The sequence below is a fragment of the Colobus angolensis genome, unplaced genomic scaffold, assembly GCF_000951035.1.
Source record: "Colobus angolensis palliatus isolate OR3802 unplaced genomic scaffold, Cang.pa_1.0 Scaffold13, whole genome shotgun sequence".
Classification (NCBI taxonomy): Eukaryota; Metazoa; Chordata; class Mammalia; order Primates; family Cercopithecidae; genus Colobus; species Colobus angolensis.
The window spans coordinates 12,775,570-12,790,514 of NW_012114252.1; the positions used below are offsets into that span (position 1 = coordinate 12,775,570).

General features: G+C 38.6%; 1 protein-coding gene across 1 annotated transcript in view; it reads right to left on the bottom strand.

Annotated features, from left to right (window-relative positions):
• The window catches only part of FGF14 (fibroblast growth factor 14), a 703,287-nt gene that overhangs the window by 491,955 nt on the left and 196,387 nt on the right, over positions 1–14,945 (bottom strand). The gene's annotated exons all lie outside the window — the stretch shown is intronic.

Below are 14,945 nucleotides of genomic sequence, written 5' to 3' on the forward strand. Positions count from 1 at the left end.
GCCTTCGCCACGACTGTAAGTTCCCTGAGGCCTCCCCAGAAGCAGATGCTGCCATGCTTCCTGTACAGCCTGCGAAATCATAAGCCAGTTAAACCTCTTTTGTTTATAAGTTATCCAGTCTTCGGTGTTTCTTTACAGCAATGCAAAAATGGACTAATACACTCCCATAAGCCAGGGCCCAAGAAAGATTATCATGATCGGGGAACAGTCAGTGCCAAGGGCCTATAAGGAGGCAGCCATTGATGAGAAGTGATATGGAAGTTGATAACACTAGTTCTCATTCCCCTGCACAAAAAGGAGACCCATGAGCAGGAAGCAAGGCTATGATACTACAGAGAGAGAAGGTGGTAAGTGAGGGTGATGGCCAGGGCAGGAGGAATTACAGAACATTTTGAATCACCACTAGCCTGTTCATATTACACAGAAAACATTTGGTTTGTGCCAGATGATATCCTGCTGTACTGCAGGAAAAAGTCCTTTGCAGTTGTTTCACAGAATTAAACTTTCTCATCTTAGCAGTATGCCTGTTGCTACCTTTTGAAGCCTCATAATGAGAACATTCTCATCTTAGAAAAGGTCTGACCTAGTGTGGTTAGAGTTACTGTTTTTCACTTTTTATTCCAGACCTTCAAAAGCATTTGCAGAGAAGTGCTATCCCTACGTAGTAGAAAATTTGGTAAAATCTCCTTTTCTGAGTTCCATGGCATTATTCTGACCACCAGCAAGAAAAGGGCTCAGACTTAGAATACTGCAGTGCTGCTGTGCTTTTAATGCCCCATCCAAAACTCTCAAAGAAGTGGAGAATGGGCAAAGGAGCCCACAAGCCTCGATACTGGTGCTCAGGAGGCAGTGCTGTCCAAACCTTCAGTCTTAGTGTAGATAACTAATAACCAGATCAGATTTACCAAAGTCCCTCCAAGGCAGAGATAGACATGGAAGACAGGAAACTCTATTCCAGCAGCATTATGAAGAGCCACAGCCACCATCATGTAAAGCACAGGGCAAATTCTACTCCAGTTCAATGTTTTATTACAGTATATGTTTTTCTTTGTTTTGATAGCAGTATATTTGTCTTCTTAATTATGTTTTATTTATGTAAATACTGTAATAAATTACTTTGCATCTCCCAAGTGCACGTCAACAACTAATTAAAGGTCAGTCCCTCAAAAGACAAAAGAGAATCTGCTTTGTAAATACACAGTCATAAATCTCTTGAACTAAGTGATGTATATGAAGACTTTTGTTATAATTTTTATAAGAAAGAATAAAATCCTGAATAACCCTAGAAAGATAGTAGAGCAACTATAGAACTATTGCCTCTGGGGAGAGGCACAGGATGGCCCAAGAACAGGCATGCACAGAGCCTTTTCCCTAGGATCCTCTATTCTAATTTAGTACAATGCATCTACGCCCTCTTTGAAAGTAAATTACATAATTTCTTGATTTTATTACAAAATGAGACCAATAAGAGTACATTAGTGAAATGTAATTATGTTTTATTATATTTAAAATCTAGAATATTCCTATCTGGAAAACTTTTATTAAGGAAAAATACAATTTTATTGAAACAGTGAATTTTAAACATTGTTCCACTTTGCTTTTAAGTGTACTTCCTGAAGTCTAATTTTTTATTATGGAATAAAGTTACAATCTTCATTTTTTTCTTCCAATTAACACACGTTTTGACACCAATTTGCATTAGGACAAATACAATTTAATGTAATGAGACCATGCACCCCTTTCCCCATTAAAGTTGGACTGTATGATTGGAAACAACTGCTAATTAAAGCCTAATTGTTACCTTCTGTGCCCTGTTCACTTAATTAGATAAGTGGCTTCTGACAGAACAACTAGTTTATGCTCAGTGGGAAAGAGTATATGACCAGGTGCTGTAGATGGCCAAGGTCTCCATTCTTGTAGAAAAACATGGATTTTAAGTTTCTGCTCCAATTAAAACTTTCAGTTACCACAGTGGAAACTGAATTCATGGCAACAATATCCAAAATTGTGATGTGACTCAGCTTCAGATTCGGGCAGGTTTTATAGGACCCAGGTAAATTGGGAGGTAGGTAGTATTTCTGTTCAGCACTGTCTGACCCACTTCAGCCAAGGTTGTCTGAGCCTCCAGCATAGGTGATGGTTGCTCAAAAACTGCTTCTCCTCAGTCCATTTAGTTCAATTTTCCTAGGAAGAAATACACACACACTCCTTCATACTCCTCTTCTCCCATCTCAGATATCTAAGCTACAATTTTGGCTGGATAAACTGGACAACCTCATTCGCCACCCAGTGTAACCACACCTCTCTGTGCCAAACCTCACTTTAGTGGCCAGGAAAGCAGAGAAGGCAGGCCAGAGTGAGTTGGGCATGGCCCATATATGTGGTTGCTGCAGGTTCAAACATTTTTATGTAATTTGGGGCAAGGATATTTTATTTTATTTTATTTTTATTTTTATTTTATTTTATTTTACTTTATTTTACTTTGTTTTTTGAGACAGAGTCTTGCTCTGTCACCCAGGCTGGAGTATAGTGGCACAATCGTGGCTCAGTGCAAACTCTGCCTCCCGGGTCCAAGCAATTCTCCTGCCTCAGCCTCCCAAGTAGCTGGGATTACAGGTGTGCACCACCATGCTTGGCTAATTTTTATATTTTTAGTAGAGATGGGGTTTCACCACGTTGGCCAGGCTGGTCTCCAACTCCTGACCTTGTGATCCTCCCACCTCAGTTTCCCAAAGTGCTAGGACTGGTGCAAGGATCTTTATAATAAAATTAAGGCAGGAAAAGGACAAATGGCCAAGATGATTATATCACAGAGTATAAGATTAAAGCTATGGCAACACAAGGAGATAAAGTAGACAATGTGGGGGCATTCTACAAAAAGAGATAAAATGTCTTGGTACAAGTTATGTTGATTTTGTACTTCAGGGGAAAACTGATGCAAATCAGAGTATATGTATTTTCCTTATCTGCACACCTCCACTTGGGCCCATCTTGAAGACAGTTTTCTTCTCTCCTGCTTATTCTGAGAATAGCTTTCTTCTCCCTTGCTTACAAAGCCAGCCGAAACTGAGAGAAGAAGGGCTTTGGCACATGGCATTAGGTGTGTATGTATGTGTGTGCATATGAATGCCATGTATTAACTTGAGAATTATTTAACTTCTATGAGTTTTGGTTTTTCCATTTATAAAATAGAGAATATTTCTAATACTGACCTTACAAAACTCATATAAAGTCTACATGAGATGATGCACATGGAATGCTTAACATAAAACAAGGCACACACACACTCAAAAAAAACCCAATAGTAATTATTACTATTATTATAGTCAATATATAATAATTGGACTTGGTTGGAATGGAAACAAAGCATTTAACTAAAATACCTGCAGGTATTGTATGTGGGCATTAGACATTATACATGTCATAGATATTGTGCTATGGGAGATACAAAGTATAACGTATGGTCCCTGATCTCAATTTGCCTTCAAGGGTCAGAGGGGGAGGAATTAATAAACCACAGGAAGAAATTGATAACCTGGAATATATTCTCCAAAGGGAAAGAGGTCTCCAAATGGGAGATACTAGACTGGAGGGGTATAAACTGCCTTCATAAAGGGAAAGAAACATGAAAGCATTTTGCCATCTCTCCCCCTAGAAAGGTTGAGAGACAAAAACAAAAAAACCTCCATAAATAAATGGTTTAAACTTCCCTTGTAATCCAGCGTGTCTACAAGTAAAAAAGTAGGAGCCCCTATTCAAAATGGGAAGTGGAGAATGGGTCAGGCAAACAGCGACTCACACACTCCTAGTAGAAGCCATGAGGACATCACACACTAGACTATGCAGCCATGAGGAGCATCACACACTAGACTATCCAGCTGCGGTGACGTGGACCAGTCACTGGGACTTGGCTTCCACAAGAAAGCAGCTCAAGAAGCTCCCTGTGGTGAAAAAATGCCATCGATTACAGCTACTAGGGTTACAGGTAAACTCATTTAGGGATTGGAATGGAAACAAAGCATTTAACTAATTCATACTAGACAACTTTCAAACACACACACATACACACACACACACTCACATACACACGCTATATGCTGTTTGTTTTTTTTCAGAGGATCTTTTCAGAGCAAGTTGGGTATGCAGTAAAAATCTCATTCCTCGATGCATAGGAATACGGATGCCGTGAATTCTATGCAGCTCCCACAGCCTCTCTGGTTTCCTAGGGTCCTACTCTCACCAATTCAGATGCACAGTTTTGTGAGCTAATAAATAAATAAATAAGCCACAGCACTTAAAATGAAAAAAAAAAAAAAAAACTTCCTTAAAATTATATTATTATCAGTCCCAGTGCAGTGGCCTATAATCCCAGCACTATGGGAGGCCGAGGCAGGCAGATAACTGAAGGTCAGGAGTTAGAGACCAGCCTGGCCAAAATGGTGAAAACCTGTCTCCACCAAAAAAATACAAAATTAGCCAGGCATGGTGATGTGCACATGTAGTCCCAGCTACTCATGAAGTTGAGGCGGGAGGATCACTTGAATCCAGGAGGTGGAGGTTACAGTGAGCCCAGATTGCACCACTGCACTCCAGCCTGAGCAACAGAGTGAGAACTTGTCTCAAAAAATATATATATTGTTATCAAATTAAAGTGTTTTGAAGGTGTTTGCAGAAACAACAGATGAGAGAGCTGAGTGTGAAAATATCACATGAATCAATAAGAATTTGAATTATCTTGAATCCTTTAGGCTTTTCATGCCATTGCATACGACAAGCTAAATATTTTAATCAGGTGAAAATTAGGGCATCATTTTATCAGGTATAAAGCCAAATATTTGGGGCAGTATCTCATCCTAAATCACACCACTGACTACCTATATGTCAATAATTCGTAAAAGGTTGTATTGGATAAAATGGTCAGAAACAAACTTTCCCCTCCTGGTCAGGTGCAAGGCTCATGCCTGTAATCCCCACACTTTGGGAGGCTGAGGCAGGCAGATCGCAAGGTCAAGAGTTTGAGACCAGTCTGGCCAGCATGGTGAAACCCCGTCTCTACTAAAAATACAAAAATTAGTTGGGCATGGTGGCATATGGCCGTAATACCAGCTACTCCAGAGGCTGAGGCAGGAAAATCGCTTGAATCCAGGAGGTGGAGGTTGCAGTGAGCCGAGATCGTGCCACTGCACTCCAGTCTGGGAGACACAGCGAGACTTCATTTCAAAAAAAAAAAAAATCCCCTCCAAACCTTTAGATTTCACATTTTCTCAATTCAGTTAATGCAAGGACTTATGAGAAGCCATTTTACACCTCAAAGTTTCTAAACTCAGGGAAATTGACAAAAAACAGTCATCAAAGACAGCCATGTTTATAAACAAGCAAAATAACTTAGCAAATTTTTTCAAAAAACAAATGAGGGGGAGAGTCAAAGTATCTGAAAAGCATTTGAAAAATGCTAGTCTGGAAAAAAAAATAACAAGGACATTTTAACAAATTTTGCAACATCTGTCCTTGAGAAAAAAGGGTCTGTTTCATTAAAATAATAATAATAATAATAATGTTTATAGACCTAGAAGGTCTTTCAAACATAACAGCCTAAAATGAAAGTTTTGAAGGCAAAAATAAAGTGCATATAGGATTTTCAAAAATGTCTGTGCTGAATGTTTGACATCACCTAGCTCAAACATTGCATTTTTCTAATTACAATAGTGAAGTTCAAAGAGGTTAAATGATCTGTTCATAGTTGCACAGTGAACCAGTGATTTTTCTTACCCAATGATAGAAGAAGCCATTTCCTCCATCTACACTACATTCCACTAAATCACATCAGCTCATAAATCTATAGAGTTCACAAAAATTTTAGTGGGATTGTGCCTTTGATTTATAGAGGAATAAATGTGTTTTTTTCTATAATTTTCTCTAGGGACTCTCACTTCATTAAAACTTTAATTTCCAAGATAAGTTATCCAATATCATTTCCAAGGTTAATATAACATTTGAAAAACGTAAGTCATCTCTCCTCATTCAACTAAGGCAACACACAGCCATCAAAAAGCAGTGACGGTGAGAGATTCACACGGGGAAAGACAGAATCACTCCACTCAAATCTGTTCTCCTTTTTCATCTAACCTGTAATCAGAAAGCAATGCTGGCAGGCCCTTTGGGATCCTGGAGTGTGGTAACACACACATCAAGTATCACTCATTTAAAAATAAAAGGCTTGATGTTCAGGAACATTTGTGTTTGTTGTGCTGCTATTTTTTTCTCTAATTTTCATCTCCCTGGAGTCAAAGTACACAGCATCACACTTCCATAAAAACAGTAATTAAAGCTTTTAAAATGTACATATTAGCAGATCACACACTCCTATCAGTTTATCTTGTGAATATCATAAATGCCATGCACACAACAGATGGAAATTGCATAAACAGAAAAATTCTGCATTATTCATGAACTGTAGTTTGCTTTTCCCTTAGCTCCATGCTACTAAGGAATATGTGTGCTTGTGTACATATTTCCTGTTAAAAACTACATCTTTAACTACAACATAGTTTACGTTGAGGTATTTTAAATGTGAGGATTATTACATTTTAAAATGTGAGTATATTGCAGTTGAGTTTATCCTACCTTACACTTGGGAATGAAAGGAGATCATCCAAGACGTAACCAAAATATTATTGACTCATTAGTAAAAATCCAAAGAAAGTATTTATCAAGGGTGGGTCATATTTTCAACAGCTGTCCCCCTGTTGAATATAGATATTTCATAGCACAAACAATACAAAAAGATACTACCAAAAATAACCACAATATATGAAATAGGCTCACTGTATTATTTCCACCCAAATCTAAAGATTCTTTTCACTCCCTTCAGCAGAATCACACTCCAAAAGTGAAATTTCTTGAATGGGGAATTTACAATGAGTTTCTTGGGAACAGACTTGGAGATGAAAACAGCTATGAGAGGTGCTCCCAAGAATACGCCTGCGAGGACGTGAGGAAGGCAGGCCTGGGTGGAGGGGAAACCTCAGCGGTTGCAACAGAAGCTTCAGGCCAATTCTAGAAGGAGCTCTAGAGCTGAGCTGACCCTTCAGCTTTGTTTCCAGTTGGGTACTAAGTTCCTTATCTGAGTGACGGTTTCAATTGAAGCCCAAACCTTGGGGTATTTGTAATGAACCAAATCCTCCACTTTTGTGAAATCATGAATCCAGAAGGAGGCATTCTAGGCATATTATTTAGAATTTTGCAGGTTAGTATCAGAATAAATATAAACAGAAATGGTCAAAAGCTGTTGGTGTCTGAAGCTGGTGGGTGTGGTAGGTGGGAGACCTTTTCCTTGTTACGTATGTTCTTCATGAAGTTTGGATTTTCCGCACTATACAGTAAATGAATGTACTTTTAAAAACGAAAGAAGATTTGTCCCAGTTGAAGCCAGGCATTTGTACCCCTGCACCAGCTAGACATGGCTGTAGACCTGCATGTTAACCTCGGGCCAGACAGGTCCCTTTGGCTGACAGCATGAGAGCAATTCTCCAATGAGGGGCAGCTATAAGCCATCAGCTGCCCATTTTCTCAGCATCTGGGAATCATGCTTCTGACTTGAAGTAAGGAGCTAGGAAGAGTACCATAGTATCCCTGCAAAGGGGATTGTAAATTGTAGCAAGCACCACCAATTACAATTTCAAGCTAGGGCAATCTTGCTTCAAACTTTGGACACCTACAATAGATTAAGGGTTTCTAGCCAATGAAAGGCAAGCACCTATTGAACAAAAGAGAGAACAAACAAGTTTTTAATTAAAAACTGAGAAGACAGGAAAGACAAATATATCTTTTACTCATCAATTCATTTATAAAAACAATTGTTCTCAGCACTTAAAACTATAAAAATAAAAAATTAAAATACAATTAATATTGAGCCTTTTTCTCATTCTAGTAATAAGTAATGTTATCCCAGATGAGTAAACTAACTAAAAATTTTAAAGCCCATCTGTTTCACTAAGAGATGCATTTTAAAACAAATGTAGGTTATGTTTATTGGTAACCTAAATCTAAAATTGTTATTTTTGATCAATGATCCTAATGAAAATGTAATGCATAATTTTTTTTTCTTTTTTTTTTTTTAGACAGAGTCTCGCTCTGTCACCCAGGCTGGAGTGCAGTGGCACAAATTTTGCTCACTGCAAGCTCCGCCTCCCGGATTCATGCCATTCTCCTGCCTCAGCCTCACAAGTAACTGGGACTACAGGCGCCCGCCACCATGCCTGGCTAATATTTTTGTTGTTGTATTTTTTAGTAGAGACGGGGTTTCACCGTGTTAGCCAGGATGGTTTTGATCTCCTGACCTCGTGATCCGCCCATCTCGGCCTCAAGGTATGAAAGAGTAATCAATAAAAGCCTTTAAAGTATAGACATAGTACTTTAAGTTCTGTGAAGAAAGTTAAATGGAAATATGAGTTCATGGAGGAAAGGAAAGGATAGAAAAATTTCCATATGTTAAAGAAGAGATTATTTATGTATTTTTAAATGAATAGCAGTAATTAACAAATCACGGTAGCTTCCAGATATAATCATATACTCTTAAAAGAGAGATGTACTATTTTTGTTTTAAAATGGAAATTTTACATTAAAAACTACATAATTGGGGACTGTAGTATTTAAATTTGTGATATAAATTTTAGGCTTCATTTAAAAATGTGCAGGGGACAGATAGGTTTCCAAAAATATTTTGGGGGTGGGTAGTGCAAAAGAAAACAGTTGACAGAGCACCTGTTTAAAGTCCCTCCCAACTTTTAGCTACTTTATTGTTATAAATGGTGTGTTTTCCATGGACCTGAAATTATTGTCTATCCAGAACCTTAGAACTACCAACAGAAACATGTTTAATTAAATGTCAAGAAAGATTGTAAGAACCCTACTCAGCATGGTAAAGGAACAAAAACTGAACACATTAAAATCATCAGGACAGAGAATATTGGAAAATGAGGGGGTTTCAAGGTACAGAAAAATCCAACTCACCAAAATCCAGAAGGGCAAAATAGTGCATTGTATTGAGTCAAAATAATTATAGTCTCAATTGTAGTGTAAGCCGAATGCAGCATTGATTTTATTGTCATGAGGTAACTCTTGTCTTAGGCAGTGGACAACCTCTTGGGAGGAAAGACCCCTGGGTTCTCTCCTTTTTGCAACCACTATGACCACCTTTGTTTATTTCTCTTACTGTTCTCCTCCCTTTATTTTCATTTTTTTAATCTTTCTCTCTCTCTGCTTAAAGACCCCATCTTAGTAAAAAAGAAAATATTATAGTTATAATGCAAAAGGGAACAACATAAAAATCACTCATTATTTTACTAAGAACAAGATACAGATTGGCCAAAATATACAGAAAGGAAGAGTTAATTAACAACACACTCTGGTCAGTGTCTTAAATCCCTATATCTATTTTTATTCCAAAAAATACATATTAATAATAATATGTGTGTGATTTACCTCATTCTTATCTAAGAAAACATTTTAAAGAACATTTTAAACAGCAGTTGAAGAATGCCTTGGCCTATTGTAAACTTGCTTATTTCCCTCATCCTAATCAGAATTTATGTGCTCATATGATCTCTTTACGACTTTCAAAGATTCTTTTTGCATCTTTCATTTTAGCTCAAAATTAATCAGAACCTTGTTTCAATTACATCCAAAACTTTTTGAAAGTCAGAATTAAGTGAGGGAAAAGCCAACAGACAACTTTTGCTTGCATAATACATCTTTTGCCACTTGGCTGCAATAAACACGCACTGGATCCTTGTGTGCCAGGAACCTGGTGGGCTCAGAGAAAGAGCTAGCTCTCAAATCTACTTCACATTTTAATTTTGTTCAATACTTTTTTAATGAAATTTGGTTACTCTTTTAAACTCTAACTCAAAAAGAGCTCAAGATCAGCGAAGTTACAAACGGCTTTGTTCACACCCAGAATAATTTACCAAACAGAGCAGAGGAGCTGGGCCGGCACTCTAGATCACTTTTCATACATAGGACTTCAATTCTGAGACTGACTTTTGCTACTAAAGCTTCTTGGTTCAATTTGACATGCATATAATTTTGCTCAATTTTTCTCATATCAATCCTAAATTTCCATTCTGTTAAGTCAAGCTCCCTGAGTTTGCTTAAATTTCCCTTTCACAGTTACTCAGTTGTTTTCCGAAAGAGCATTTAGGGCCCCTTCGTTTCCAGGTTTTCTCTCATTAGAGGATGTTAGGGAATAAACAGATGACCCTGATTCCAATTCCCCAACCAGTTCCACAACTGGTCTGTTCAAATAGGTGACCTTTGTGCATCTTATTCCATACTAGTTCCCACTGACTTCCTTCTCTACCGTCTCAGGCCTGCTTCAAAACTTTTCATTTGTTTGTTGGTTTAATAGGACATGTTTTTTTAAACAACTAAGGTAGGTCAACCTGTTTCCCAGGCTATAAGCAAATGAAAAGAGAGTATTAACCTTGAGCATCACACAAATTCATCAAACACAGTAACGTCTAAAATGCAATAGTCCCAGAAACTTACCAAAGGGATCTCAAAGCATTCCTGAACTTCAATGCCCCCTGACCTCCACCCTTCACCTCCCACAGGAGAGCTCTGCGGGCACAGTGCTCCCTTGGCATCACTGTCCCCCTTCTATTCTGTTCATTTCAGTATCTGCCTTTCTCTGCCTCCATCTTTAAGCTTCTGGAGGTGAGGAACCATATCTCCCCTCCCCTTCTCTTGACAACTTCAGAGCTACAAATAATACACTCTGGGCACAGCTTTGGAAACTGAATGAAGAAAGCAGGGAGTTATGATTCTAACATTATTATCAGATTAACAAGGACTAATTAAAAGAGTGACAATTGAGGAGGACAAGTAACTATCTACCTCTTCAAAATTTAGAGATACCCTGACATTACAGCCATCTCAACACATGTTATGAGTTGAACTGTGATGGGCTTCTACCAGCACTGTCAAGCATAGCTTACAAAAAGCCTTGCTCCAATAGGAGTCTATTCTCACCAGGCTGTATGCTGTAACTAAATCCAAATAGAGTCTGTGACTCCACTTCCCCACGCCCCACAGTGCAAAACACTTAGCTTTCTGCAAAAGGGACAGAAAAGTAAGCTGAATGCTGCCAGCTGTCAGCCTTTTTTACATACTGTTGCAACTTCCACTTTAAAAATTGTACAACACCTTGAAAGAAATAATAACAAAGATGGAGATTTCTTCGAAAACAGCTCTAAAGCAGCCTTCTAAGCAGGAGATTCATGCCTGCAGCCAGCATTTGCCCGTCTGCCTTGCAATTTCAGGATCAGTATACATCAAATCAAGTGAACAGCCCAGGGAATTCTGCCATTACCTTTTAGAAACAGAATAAATATTAACAGAGCTTTACTTCTTTCCACTAAGGGAGACTATATGTTAATATAGTAATTTACACTGGAAAAAATATAAATGAACGGGTTTAGAACCTCGTAACTTGAAAAATAACATAATTCCTCCTAGAACATTCCTTTGACTTGTGATTCTCAAAGCACTTTGCATTTCCCAGCTATCACAGGCAGGGCTGGAAGTAGGATCAAAGTATCACTAAATAGTAGATGAAATAAATGTCATAGAGCATATATGTCAAGCCGATTTTCAGGAGTATAGGAATGGAGTCATCAGGTGACTTTAAAGTTAAGAATCTGTTGGAGCAGCTGCCAATAAATCAAAGCCCACAGGAGAAAGTTCTTCAGAATCCTTGAAATATTGTATACATTTAGGTAATTATTGTTGTTGTCAATGTTAACGAAAAAAGCAATAAATCAGGGAGATGGTACTGATGAGTGAGGAGAAATAGACTCAACAATTTAAATGGAATCATTCCTTATCCTCCTTCCCCAACAAGCAGCCTCAACAGTGTTTGCTTCTGCCTGCCAACAGCCAAGCCAAGCGAGAAAACCCTAGACACCCTCCCTGTATATCCCAGCCATCAGTCACCAGCCTCTTTAGACAGTACTAATGAAAAACAACCTGTAGGTCTTCCTGTCTTCTTTAACCAGGAGACATCTCAGTGTATGGTACTAATAGGTATTACTCAGATGCTCGAGCCTCAAGAAGGAGGGAGACTGATGATACCTTTGGCCTGAGAAAGCCTCTGGGTGAGAATTCAGATCATCGCTCAGGATTTAGGTCTTATAGACAAGGTGGCCCCTCTCCTGTAAAGACTGACCAGTTGAAAAGCAAGCATGGAGTCCATCCTCTGCAGCATGTTATTTGGCCTTAGCCCAACCTTTTCCTTTACTGTCTTGAGTTGCACTCCACAACTTGTAATACTTGAGTTGGCCACACTTGCAAAATTAACAATGTTGGTCCATCGTTGTTCCTCGGGAAGATCCTTTCACTCCCTGGACTTGCTCATTAATTCCCTTCCTTTGCCATTAATTACTTTCAACCAAACGATGAAGGGTTGTCATTTGTAAAAGTTGTGTTTATTTTGAAGCAATCATCATTTTTATTTTCTCCTTCTATTCTTACTTTGAGGCTCTGACCCACCATTTAAGATTCAGAAGCTTAAATATATATATACAAATGTGTGTAGGTTTTCCTTCCTCAGGACACATCATTGGGCAGCCCCAAGAAGGATCCACAGCCTTTTATGAAACTATTTGAGCAAGTTGGTCATCACACAATAAACATAACAAAAATACTCATTAGGTGTGCTAAATTCATCCTTTAAGTCACAATCCCTGGAATGCCATTTAGTTTTAACACTCGCCACTCCCTAAAGAAGCTAGGCAACCATCTGGAATGATCTCCTCTCACTGTGCTGTTAAGTTCATTATGTATAATTTATATTTCCAGATCAGAGAATCTGAACTAGGAGAGATATTTGGCTACTGCTGGAGACATTTTTCATTGTCACAACTTGGGGCCTGCCACTGTCATCATGTGGGGGCCAGAGATGCAGCTAAGCATCCGATAATGCATAGGACAGCCCCGCAGATAAAAAGTTATCCAGCCCAACATGTCAATGAAGTCAAGGTTGAGAGAGCTTGTTCTAGACGTTCTATCTTGCCTAATTTGCTCATATTTGGTATGGAAAGGCCATTTACTCATCAGCCTGAAGAGTTCCCATAAAACCTGAAAGAACAACTCACCTATGAAGAAAAGAGTGGGAAACAGATTCTTTTTTGGTGGGAACTGAATGTCACCACCTACATGCTGTGAAGGAGAAACATATCACTATTCACTCTTCTAGGAAAATTAAGTTTAAAATTTCACAATTTACCTCTTCTTTTGGTTCATATGCAAATGATAAAGTACTAAAAATGGGAGACACTGACAGGTTAATTGCTCCACTCTTCTGGTCCAGCTGCACAGAGCTGAGGCAGAGGGAGCGCAGAGCAGTGAGAGAGCCTCCGAGGTCAGTGTGCTCCGACACTGGTACATCAGCATGTCTTGGGTTTTGAGTTAGAATAACTGATAACATAACACATGTAGTTGAAGTTCACTGATTTGATTCCAGCTTTTTAAAAATAATCTTTTAAGCAGAAGCTGGCACTGCTTTTTACTCCTTTATTTTTTTTCTCTGTACTTCTTAAAGTATAAATCTGACATATGTTTCAGGCAAATTGGCTCAGAACTCAGAAAAGGTAAAAAGAACTCTCCTAGACAGCCTATGCTCCCAAATAAAAATCATCTCTAGTTCCTATGCCTGCATCAAGCCTTTCTAATTAAGCAATATTTGGTCCTAACATTCAGGTTAAACCAACCTACCTTTATCTGAGATCTGAGCCCCTTCCCCACAGCCCACAACCATATTTACCATCCATACTACTGTGTTTGTATGTGTAAGCTATTTATATAATTCTGATTAGAACATTTTGTATCCTTCCTGCGATAATATGCTTTTCAAAAGTAGACTGTGAGTTTCTGAATCATCTGAAACTCTTATTTTTGAGTGAAAGGGGAATAGGGACGATGCTATGTTGATTGTTTTCGGCACAGGTTTCCTCTTCTTAAAGCACTCTTCTCACCCACTGATGAGTAGCAGTCGACTTTGTAATTTTCAAGTGGCCAAAGCAGATGAAGTGAGAGAAAGGAAAGTCAGAGACAGAGGTGCAGCTAGATCCGGAAATGTGAAATGGAGCCACAGGAGAAGATGCGCAGACTGAGAAAATCAATATTTACAGAAGAGCCAAGAGACTAAAGGGTGCATAAAGTTAGGCAGTGGTAGAAGGAAAAACAAAAAACCCTGTGAAAGCATGGTAAAAGAAGAAAGGGAGATTCACATCGCTGGGATATGAACAGAATTTGCAGGTGCTATGTCTGTCTCTCCATCCAAAGCCCAAATCTACATGCCTCATTCTACACCTCTGAGTAGCTCTGAGATAACACAGGATGAGGTTTGGGAAAGCCACATCATTCTACCAGATAGAACGGGCCGTGCCTGGCTTCACCATCTACTAGCCAGATGATCTGAACCAAGTTGCTCAACTCTCCCCAAACTCCATTTCCTTGAAGTGGGGACAATCCTTAAAGTGGGGACAATCATATATTCATAGCAGGATTCAGGTAACATACGTAAAGAATCAACTGCATTAGCAAATGTCATGCGGAAGGCTCTACGATCACATCACGCAGTATATCTAAGTAATGGAGATAAAACATTTTAACAGTAGTAAAAGCAAAATTGAATTATAAACATTGCTTTTTTTAAAGATTGGCACAGCATAATTTTACATATATGTGGGGTACAACGTGATGTTTTGATACATGTGTAAATTGTATAATGGTTGAATTGGGGTGATTAGCATATCCTTAAACACTTACTGTTTGTGATCAGAACATTGCTTTTTTTAAAGATTGGCACAGCATAATTTTACATATATGTGGGGTACAACATGATGTTTTGATACATGTGTAAATTGTATAATGGTTGAATTGGG